The 9,242-nt window shown below is 49.1% G+C and overlaps 1 long non-coding RNA gene across 1 annotated transcript; it reads left to right on the top strand.

Moving 5' to 3' along the window:
• Window positions 1–334: 334 nt before the first annotated feature.
• LOC105734230 (uncharacterized) lies at window positions 335–5,288 on the top strand. The gene is made up of 4 exons (XR_001111449.2): window positions 335–584; window positions 1,931–2,159; window positions 2,978–3,139; window positions 4,965–5,288. It is a non-coding gene; the product is annotated as an uncharacterized LOC105734230 (long non-coding RNA).
• The last annotated feature ends 3,954 nt before the right edge of the window (window positions 5,289–9,242 follow it).

Here is a 9,242-nt window from a genome sequence, read left to right as displayed (position 1 = left end):
GCTCTCAGTCTCGGGCAACTCCCTACCAGGCCACCTTTGTTTCCCTGGGCCAGTCAGCACCTTTGAGAGGTTCTCCTGTGGCCATGCCCACCTGCCTGTCCTCTTCAGGAGAAAGAGAAAGTGGCAGGGCAGGAGGAGGGTCCCCAACCCCATAGGACAGCTGGCTGAGCTCTGCAGAGCCCCTGTGGCTGGGAGGGTGTTTGTTAGGACCCCACAGGTCGGGTACAGGTAGGCTTTCCCGGCAGATGCACCTGTCTCTGTCCCATCTTGCACCCCCTGTGGATCAATGTCAACAGCAAGAGGCTCATAGGGTCTTGTTCTCTCTCCTTGGCCGGTACAAGAGAACTCTGCATTTATCCTCTGCCCACAACTTCGTTGAAGAAGTGGAGAAACGAAGCAACTCTAAGGCTGTCTGGAAGGAGAGCTGGACTCTGTCTCCTGGGAGAGCTGGAGGACCTTTCTTCTCTGTGGAGTGTGAAGGGAGAATCGCCCTATTCCTTGTCTGTGAGCACTTGCCCCTGGGAGCCTATCCCTTTTAATTCTCACTGGAACTGCTAGACACATATCACTATCCCATTTTACAGGTGGGGAGACTGAGTTTCAGACAGTTGTTCCTGTATAGCTGTAAATGTGGGAGGCAGAATAGGATGGGTAACATTACCCTCAACTAGGGTAATGGCCAATTGAAATTCATTTTCCAATTCAATGGCCAATTGGAATTCATTTTCCTGGTTCTTGCAAAGCAGTGGATAAGGCTGGAAATTAGGATGCCCTCCTTCTACTCCAGCCATGCCAGTTTAGCCTCTGCCTTATAAACAGCCCTTGTTCTTTTCTGTCTCCTAGATTCTCTCACGTAGCTTCCCCAACTTGGAATGCCTCTCCCTCCCACCATTTCAACTCCTACACACCTGAAAGACCCAGCTAACAAATCTCTTCACACAGGAACCTTTCCCTGCCCACTCTAGCTTTTGGCCGTCTCTCTCTCCTCTAACAACTGCATTCTGTGCCATAAAATCCAACCCTTCATGACGGTACTGTCTTTTATGATTTGCTCATTGTTTCCATTTCATTAATCTCATTCCATCAGCCAGACTGATCTCTGTAAGGGCAGGGACCAAGCATGGACACTTCCCCTAGATACCCCACTATTTCCAGCCGAGTGCTGCCATAAAGTTGCGCTCAGTGACTCTCGTTTGGCTAATTAATCAGACACATTCTAAACATGAGCCAAGGAGTCTTTGCTACAAGACAGTGAGGGGTGGTACTATTGGGCTTTCAGCCATTAATCTGCTAGCAGCAACTTCCCCTTACTGGGTGGCCAGCCTGCCTGGTTCCTCCAGACTGTCAAGAAGGATTGCACCTGAGCTAGCTGAGAAAGGGAGACAGAGCTTAATAATATGCTCTGTTCACACTAAGGCACCCAAGGACTACTTAGACCAGGAAATGCTACTTTGACCAGAAGCGCGGGGAGGCGTAACCACGTGGGGCTGGGGCTCCGGGGGCTCCACGCAGCCTCCTTCCCTCCCAGGTATGTGATGATTGAGGATAAGTGAAATGCAAATAGTTATGTACATAACAAACCATCTGGTCTAAAGTTGAAAACCACAAGGCAGATGATTGCTTTTTGGAGTATTTCTGTGCTTTCTACTGAAAGTTTGAGGCTGTTTGATGACATAATCTAAGACCAAGTTCTTTCTCCTGTTACCGTCTCAGCATACAGGAGTGGTCATTTCTTACCTCTGCAGCTTATAACATGTTTTTGCATCAGTCATCCCATTTATTTCTTGCAAGACTTTGAAAGGGAATAACAGTACCAAGTACCAATAACAATGTTAATAAAAATGTTGATATTTATTAAATACGTGTTCTAGGCACCAAGGGCCCTAAGGGCTTTATGCTATTAATTGGTTTGTTCCTTACCATTTTACAGATGCAGAAATTGAAGCACTGAGAATAATGATTTCAGACCATACAGCCTTCCAAGTGGCAAAGCCTGGACTTGAACCAGGTGTCCTGACCTACAACCTGGCAGAGAGAGGGACAGCCGCCATGGCGCCTTGCCTGTGGCTGCATCCAGTGCCGACTTACCTCAGCACTTCCAGGAAGCCCCTTTCTCACCCTGGCCCCAGGCTTGTTCTTGGGGAAGATTCAGTGACTAGGTTGGTATCCTGGACTCAAGGGAGGGAGATAGGAGAACTGCGCTTAGCTTGGTCATTCCCTGAACCTCTCCAAGGCCAAATTTTGTTATCTGCAAATTAGGAATGATGGTCCTAAAATATCTGATAGGCCTGTTGGGAGCATCTAATGAGACAGCGTAAATACAAAGCACTTGTAATAAAATTCCCCTCCTCTTCCCTTTCCCTGCTGTTCCAGGGAGCATTGCGTGTATAGAAGCAGGAGTTATTGTTGAATTGACACATTTATCTGGTGGGCCACACTCCTGAATATAATGAGGCAAGGCCCACTGAAAGGAACTCTGACTCCTGGTATCCCTTGGGAAGAAGGCCTGTCTTCAATTTGGTAAGATCTCAGAAAGTAGGTCGTGGGTGGGAGAGAGACATCTAGCTCCTTGGCCTCTGTCTTTCCAGCCCAGACCTTGTGCACTCTCGACAGGCTGGAGGATAGCTTTGCAGACAAGTGGAGCTGGGCGGAGAGCCTGTGGGCCACAGGATGCAGCAGTAAACTTAAGAGTTACTTAGACGTTATTCTCATGAGTTACCTCTTGTTTAAAAGCTCCAGCCTGGTCTCAGCCGTGAGACCAACAGGATATTGAAGGACAACAGGATATCGAAGTCTGGACTTTTTAGGTAAGAACAGCAGTGCATGATGGTCAGCAGAGTGTGGTGCCAGTGGCATGTATTGGTGGGAGTGTCCCCAAGGCAGAGGGGGACCAAGAGCAGACATAGGAGATACGGCCACCCAAGTGAAGATCCTCACTCCCTGCCAGCACTCCTTTGGTCAACAAACTGCATTCCAGGTCTTACTGAAGGGGCTCTTGAATGCTGAGAGTTCCATAAGAGGAAGAAGATGCCTGGGTGCTGAGTAAGGAGACTGACATGGAACACCTGCCTTCCACCAGGTAGTGCTGCTGGGAACACCGTGGGCATTTTCTCACTTCGTTTTTACAATTACCTAGAAGGTAGGTGCTGTGACTTTCTCCCATGTTTGGGGAAACTTGGCCTTGGAGAGGTCAGCTGGTGCATTCCAGGGGCCCAGAGAGTGGATGACCAGGCCGGATCCAAAGCCAGGTCTGCAGAACGCACCTGCTGGTGCCATCTCTACACACCCTGCAGTGTGCCCGGGGTGGCTTGGCCTGCTGTGGCTCTTTGTTTTTCTTTGAGAGAAGGGAGGCAATGTTTATTTCACTGGCTGGGATGGTGAGATCATTATTATCCTCAAAAAGCATGTGTGAAATCCTTAATTGTTCATGGCACTGAGCACAGCACTGAATTATTTTGTATACAAAAAATAATTAAGAAAAGTACACAGATAGGGTCTGTGCCTTCTGGGAACACAGCATCCCCAGCACGTGAAGTTGCCTCCAGTGCCATGCCTGTAAAGCCAAGGCCGTGGTGCCATTCTCAGGAAGCCTTCTGAGGACCTGTGTGACTTCGGGCAGTTCCTCACTTTCTCCAAGCTTTCTTCAGGCTTGCCACATGGTGAGATGATATATGGAAAGCCCTTAGCACGTGCCCGACGTACTGTACATTCTCAATCATTAACAACTATTACTACAGCCATTGGGTAGGCAGCTTATACCCAGAATGGATTTAGTGATGAGGGAAAGGTTTATGGTTAAACGCTTTTTTGAGGGTTGGGGGGATACAGTCTCATTCTGTTGCCCAGGCTGGAATACAGTGGAGAGAACATGGCTCACCTGTAGCTTCAACCTCCTGGGCTCAAGCAATCCTCCCACCTCAGCCTCCTGAGTAGCTGGGACTACAGGTGCATGCCACAATGCCTGAGTAGTTTTTGAACTTTTCTGTAGAGTTGGGGGGCTCATCATATTGCCCAGGCTGGTTTTGAACTCCTGGGCTCAAGTGATCCTCCTGCCTTGGCTTCCCAAAGTTTTGGTATTACAGGTGTGAGCGACCGTGCCTGGCCAGAAAGAGAACTTTTGATTGCACAGTGGAGGCACCCTTTCACTACTCCACTGCTCTGTGGCTGTGGAAAGGCTACAAGGCTCTTGTTTTCCTTACAGGAAAACATTCTCATTCTCCTGAGATGAGGAGGGCTCGACCTTTATGAGGCAATCCTTCAAGTGTCTGTCTCTTAGTCATTGGTCTTTCGTTCTTTATTCTGGAGAGATGTGCGGCTTTCCTGAGCAAAAGGCTTGAAGGAATTGTGAAATGCAGCAGGCTAGAGCCGTTAGTGACCTGCATACAGTAAGAACTCATTAAGTGCTAACTGGGATACTGGGGTGGGGAGTGTTCAGTTTCCCCAGACCTACAAAGGAGCCTACTATCCTTTCAGTATTTGTCCGAGGAACAAAAGGACAGAGCTGTGAACCCCATCAGATAAGACATCTACAGGTGCAGGTGGAGGGCTCCCAGGGGAGCCTTCACCCTGTGAGGGTCCCGCAATGTGCACCCTTTGCCACGCACAACTGGACAGGGAGTGACTGAGGAGCCTCAGTGACACAAGGGCACATGCTTTGGAAAATCTCTTTTGTTTCTTCTTGGCAGAGGTGGGGTAAGACACAAGCTTTGTGCTTAATGGCCTGTTTGGCGGGGGGTGGGGGAGGGTGCAGAATTCACAGCAGTAGAGAGAAAAAGATTAAACTAATAATAAAACCGAACCCAAACATCATCGCCCTCCCGCCCCCCTGCCCCAGCCCGCACCTGACACGGTGAGCTGTCTTCCAGCCAGCTCCCCTCCCAGGCAAATAATATTTATTCCATGAAGCCCTGACACACCGGTCTTCGACAAGACAATGCTTGATTGTTTCTTCCTTCCCCCTGCAGCAAACCACGGGCTGCCGCAGAAGATGTGAAAAGGGAAAGGAGCGAGGTTGCTGCTCTTCTGGTGGGACCAGCTTCGGGTGCTGTCAAAACAAGCCTGAGATAAGGGCGGGTGAGGGGCTGGGGGCTCGGAGATTAGCGCTGCTACTGCCCAACCTGCTCAGAAAGTTTCATTCTTTTAGCAAAGTTCCTGGCAGCTGTGACCACTTAAACAGCTTTTGCTTCCATTAAACGGGAGAGTCATTAAGTCATGGAGCTTAAAGCAGCTCTAAAGGGCCCAGTAGTCATTCCTCGGTGAAAAGTGCCAATTCATTGCTTGGTAGATTAGGGGAAAAAAAAAAAAAACCACCTGGAGGTTCACAGTCAGAGGTGAGTTTCTGCAGCATTGGGGATTGACGGTTGACCTCAATGTGACCCTGTGCTAAAAAAACGGTCTTGTGTGAGTCAAAGATGCCTGCACTGGTGATGCTGTGAGAAGAGGGAAACTTCAGACCACAGAGAGGAATTGGATTGTCGGTTTCCACAGGTTCTCAGCAGCTGCCCTGTCTGTTCAGACCTGAAAGGTCCAGACAGATCTCTTATCGATGTTAGAGTTTATCAACAGGTTTATTAATGGGATGTATGTTGCAGGCCGAGACAGTTTGTGTTTTCTCAGTCCAAGTTTACTTCCCTGTCGATCAGCCACGGCCATCAGGGGCGGGACTAGTTCCTCCTTGAAACTAGGGATGGTGTCCCTTTCTTCTTTGAGCAGTGCCTGTAGACGATTTACAGAAGGGAGGGGAGCAAACGATAACCCCGGGGCCTCACCTACATTGTCCACCTTCATATGGGAGCCCACCCCTCACTCAGCAATGGTCCAAGCTGGCTAACTCAGCCAGTAGGTGGGAACACCGTGACTGCTCACAAGGGCAAAGTGGGCCAGGTGCAGTGGTTCACACCTGTAATTCTAGCACTTTGGGAGGCTGAGGTGGGCAAATTGCCTGAGCTAAGGGATTCAAGACCAGCCAGCCTGGGCACGTGGTGAAACTCTGTCTCTACTAAAATACAAAAAATTAGCCGGGCGTGGTGGTGCATGCCTGTAGTCCCAGCTACTCGGGAGGCTGAGGCAGGAGAATTGCTTGAACCCGGAAGTGGAGGTTGCAGTGAGCCTGGGTGACAGAGTAAGACTCTGTCTCCAAAACAAACAAACAGACAAACAAACAAACAAACAAAATACCCAAAGAACAAGGGCAGAGTGAAAACTTATTTCTGGGAAGTACTCACTGGCTTTCCAAAAGCTTTCATTTATTCTAGCTCATAATTAGGTGGGGTGAGCAGGGAAGGTATTACTATCCCCATTTTATAGCTGAAGAAACTGAGGTTTGGGAAAGTTAAGTGACACCTAAGCAAGCATCTCAAACCCCAGGACTTTTGACTCCTAGGCTGCTGCTCTTACTATATGAACACTAAGAGCTTTATCCTAGGTGACTGTGGAACTCCAGAACTCAACTTCCAGTCTGGTCTCTGTCCACCTTGCCAGCATCCCCTTTTTACTTGTCAGGAACCAGCCAGACTATCCCCTTCATTAAAGGCCTGGCATTGGAAGCCAATCAGCAGAAAGGTGAAAACGACCCAAGAGTTCGTCTTTCTGCCCATTCCACTGAGGTCAGAAAGCACTAGGAAAAGAATGAAAAGGTTTGGGGCAGATGTCTTTCCCTTCAAGACAGAGTGTCCCTTCCTTAAGTTGTCTCATCAGCTGTTTCACTCTTTCCTGGGGCTGACTGGGAGGAATTGATTGCATCTGCACAGAACCATGAACACGGATTGTGGGAACTGGGATGGGACATTTGCCAAAGGGAACTCCAGGAATACTTGGCTCCCTGCAACTCCAGTGTGGGGGACACGCAGCCTCACAGCTACCTAGTGGATGACCAGCATTCTGGAAATACCACTTCATACAAGAATTCTGATGGGCTCTGTGATCCAGGACTAAAGAGGTCGATCCTGGCTGGAAAACCTGGGGTAACTGGCAGTCTGGCTTATCCTATGTGGGATTACTCAGCCTATAAAAGTTCTATTTATTTATTAAGGGAGGGGCAGATCCATATCCCATCTGTTGACGCCTGGATGGTAGAGGAGCAAGCGATGCACCGCCTTGCCCATCAGCACCCCTGCAGTGGCACTCCCTGCCAAGCTGCTGTGGTGGCTGGGAAGAACACCTGGTGGGTAAGTGAGTGATGGGAGAGCCTCCCGCTGGCAGCTGCTGCCTCTGCCGAGAGTCATGATCATCACTCAGTGGAATGGAAGGCCCAGGCATGTAGCCTGAGAACACAGCTCCAAACACGTTTCCCTCACACACATGCCCTAGAGTAGGCCTGACCTGGTCAGTGAAACCAGGCTCACCAGCTCCCAGAAGCTGCCTCTCCAAGAGTGTCTCAGAGGTTTCCCAGCACTTCTTTTCATGGCTGTGTTAGTTTTGGATCCAAGACAAAATCAGTAAAAGAGTCGAGAAGTTTTAAGTCTTCAATTACAGTGCTGAGCAGTGCACACCCACCCTTTGACTGTGATGTCTTTCTGTAGTTTCAGTTCAGAGGTCAGAAGAGCAGAGAGGAGGAGCTACCTAAAGTTTTAGAGGGGGCGATTGACTTGGTTTCAAGGTGATGTCAAAAAACAGAGAATTATGAAAACGACTGGCATTTGCAAAGTGCACAGGATCAGTGCTGAAGATGCAAACCTGGCTCGTGCCAGCATAAACCAACTGTGCGACCTTGGGCAACTAAAATGGACCTTCTGGATCTCTGCTTTCTCACCAAGAAACAAAAGAAATTGGAATGATGCTCTCCCAGGGGCCCTTCCAGTTCAACCTTCTATGATTATACAACTACTAATCTCAGCACTGATGTCCTTTATTTACAAGGAAAATACCATTGACACACCTAAGGTAGGACATGTGCTTCGAGTTATTCTTTCTGCTGTGCTAAGAGGTTCTCTGTGCTCCACCCCCACACCTGCCCATCCCCTTTGCCTGCCAGTTTCCATGCAAGAAGGCTTGCCCCGTGGCCTCTGCTGTCCTCTGGAGTCCCTCAGAGGATGCCATCCAATGGCCACATCAGGGCTGGCAGGTCTAGGTCTCAATTCTGACCTCAGGAACTGACTTGGGTGGTTGCAGGCAGGACTTAGCTTCTCTGGGCCTCATCTACCGAGTGGGATAAATTGTCCATCCTGGGAAGACACTCTGGGATGCTTTGGCAAGGGAAGCAAGAGGTGCGTGAAGCGGCCCTGTTGTGGAGGCTGAGGATCTCAATCCTGGAGTCTTTGGGAGCCTTTATTAATGGGCTGCAAACTTGATTTCCCAGTTTACGTGGAACTAAGGCCTGCTGGCAGATGCTGGGTGACTTACTCACATGCATTGTGAACTTGGATCAAGACTCCCTCTTTTTGGATTAGTTCTGAGCCTGGTTTTAAAGCATCTTGCTGGGACAGTGAATGGTTTTGCAATGCATTTCAGCAAGCCCTTTACAAGCTCACTCAACAGGCCTTGGGGAACGAGGCTTACTTCAACCAGCTCAGCTTGGATGCCACGCTAGAGGCTGCTGAGTCACACAGGCAGAGCCCGTTACCTGCCAAACGTGGCTTTTCTGGATCCACCTTTCCGGTGTGATGAACCCACAGGATTAATCTGAGAGCTTGTCCCTTCTCTTCTCTCTTCGCGCCCTCCCTTCCCATGGCCCTTACCTGCAGTTGTTGCTCCTCAGGTGAGAGAACCTGAGCTGAGAAGGGGAAGGCAATGATTCTCAGGCTCCAAGAGCTTCTTCCTAAAGCAAACCAGAAAATGGCCTAATCACCCTAGGCATGAAGGGACCCCACTTTGCAAGAGAGCCCTGAATGGACATGGGAATTAATGGAGAGCATCCTTCAGAACCATTCAGAACTACTTGGATGTCACTGAATCTGCCAAGTCCTCTCATGCCTTTGTGGCTTTGAGCTTCTATTTCTTGCCAGAATTCTCTTCCATCCTCACCTGTCTGATTAGTTCTTACCTATTCTTTACGATTCACCTTCTCCAGGAAGTGAACCATCTATTCAGTATTTATGAAGCACCTACTATGCACTAGGCACTATTCCAGAAGTTGGAATACAATAGTGAATGAAATAGCCCCAAATTCCAGCATTCCATCCAAGGACAGTGTGATTGTCCGTCAAGCGTGGCTGAAAGGTCAAGAATTGGAGAACCGACCACAGCATTTGGTAACACAGAGCTCACTGGTGGCCTTGTCAAAAGCAGTTTGAGAGGTTCTAGAG

Source organism: Aotus nancymaae, unplaced genomic scaffold (assembly GCF_030222135.1).
Source record: "Aotus nancymaae isolate 86718 unplaced genomic scaffold, 86718_ANA_hifiasm-v0.15.2.pri h1tg000012l, whole genome shotgun sequence".
NCBI lineage: Eukaryota > Metazoa > Chordata > Mammalia > Primates > Aotidae > Aotus > Aotus nancymaae.
This window is presented reverse-complemented; position numbering and strand designations above follow the sequence as displayed.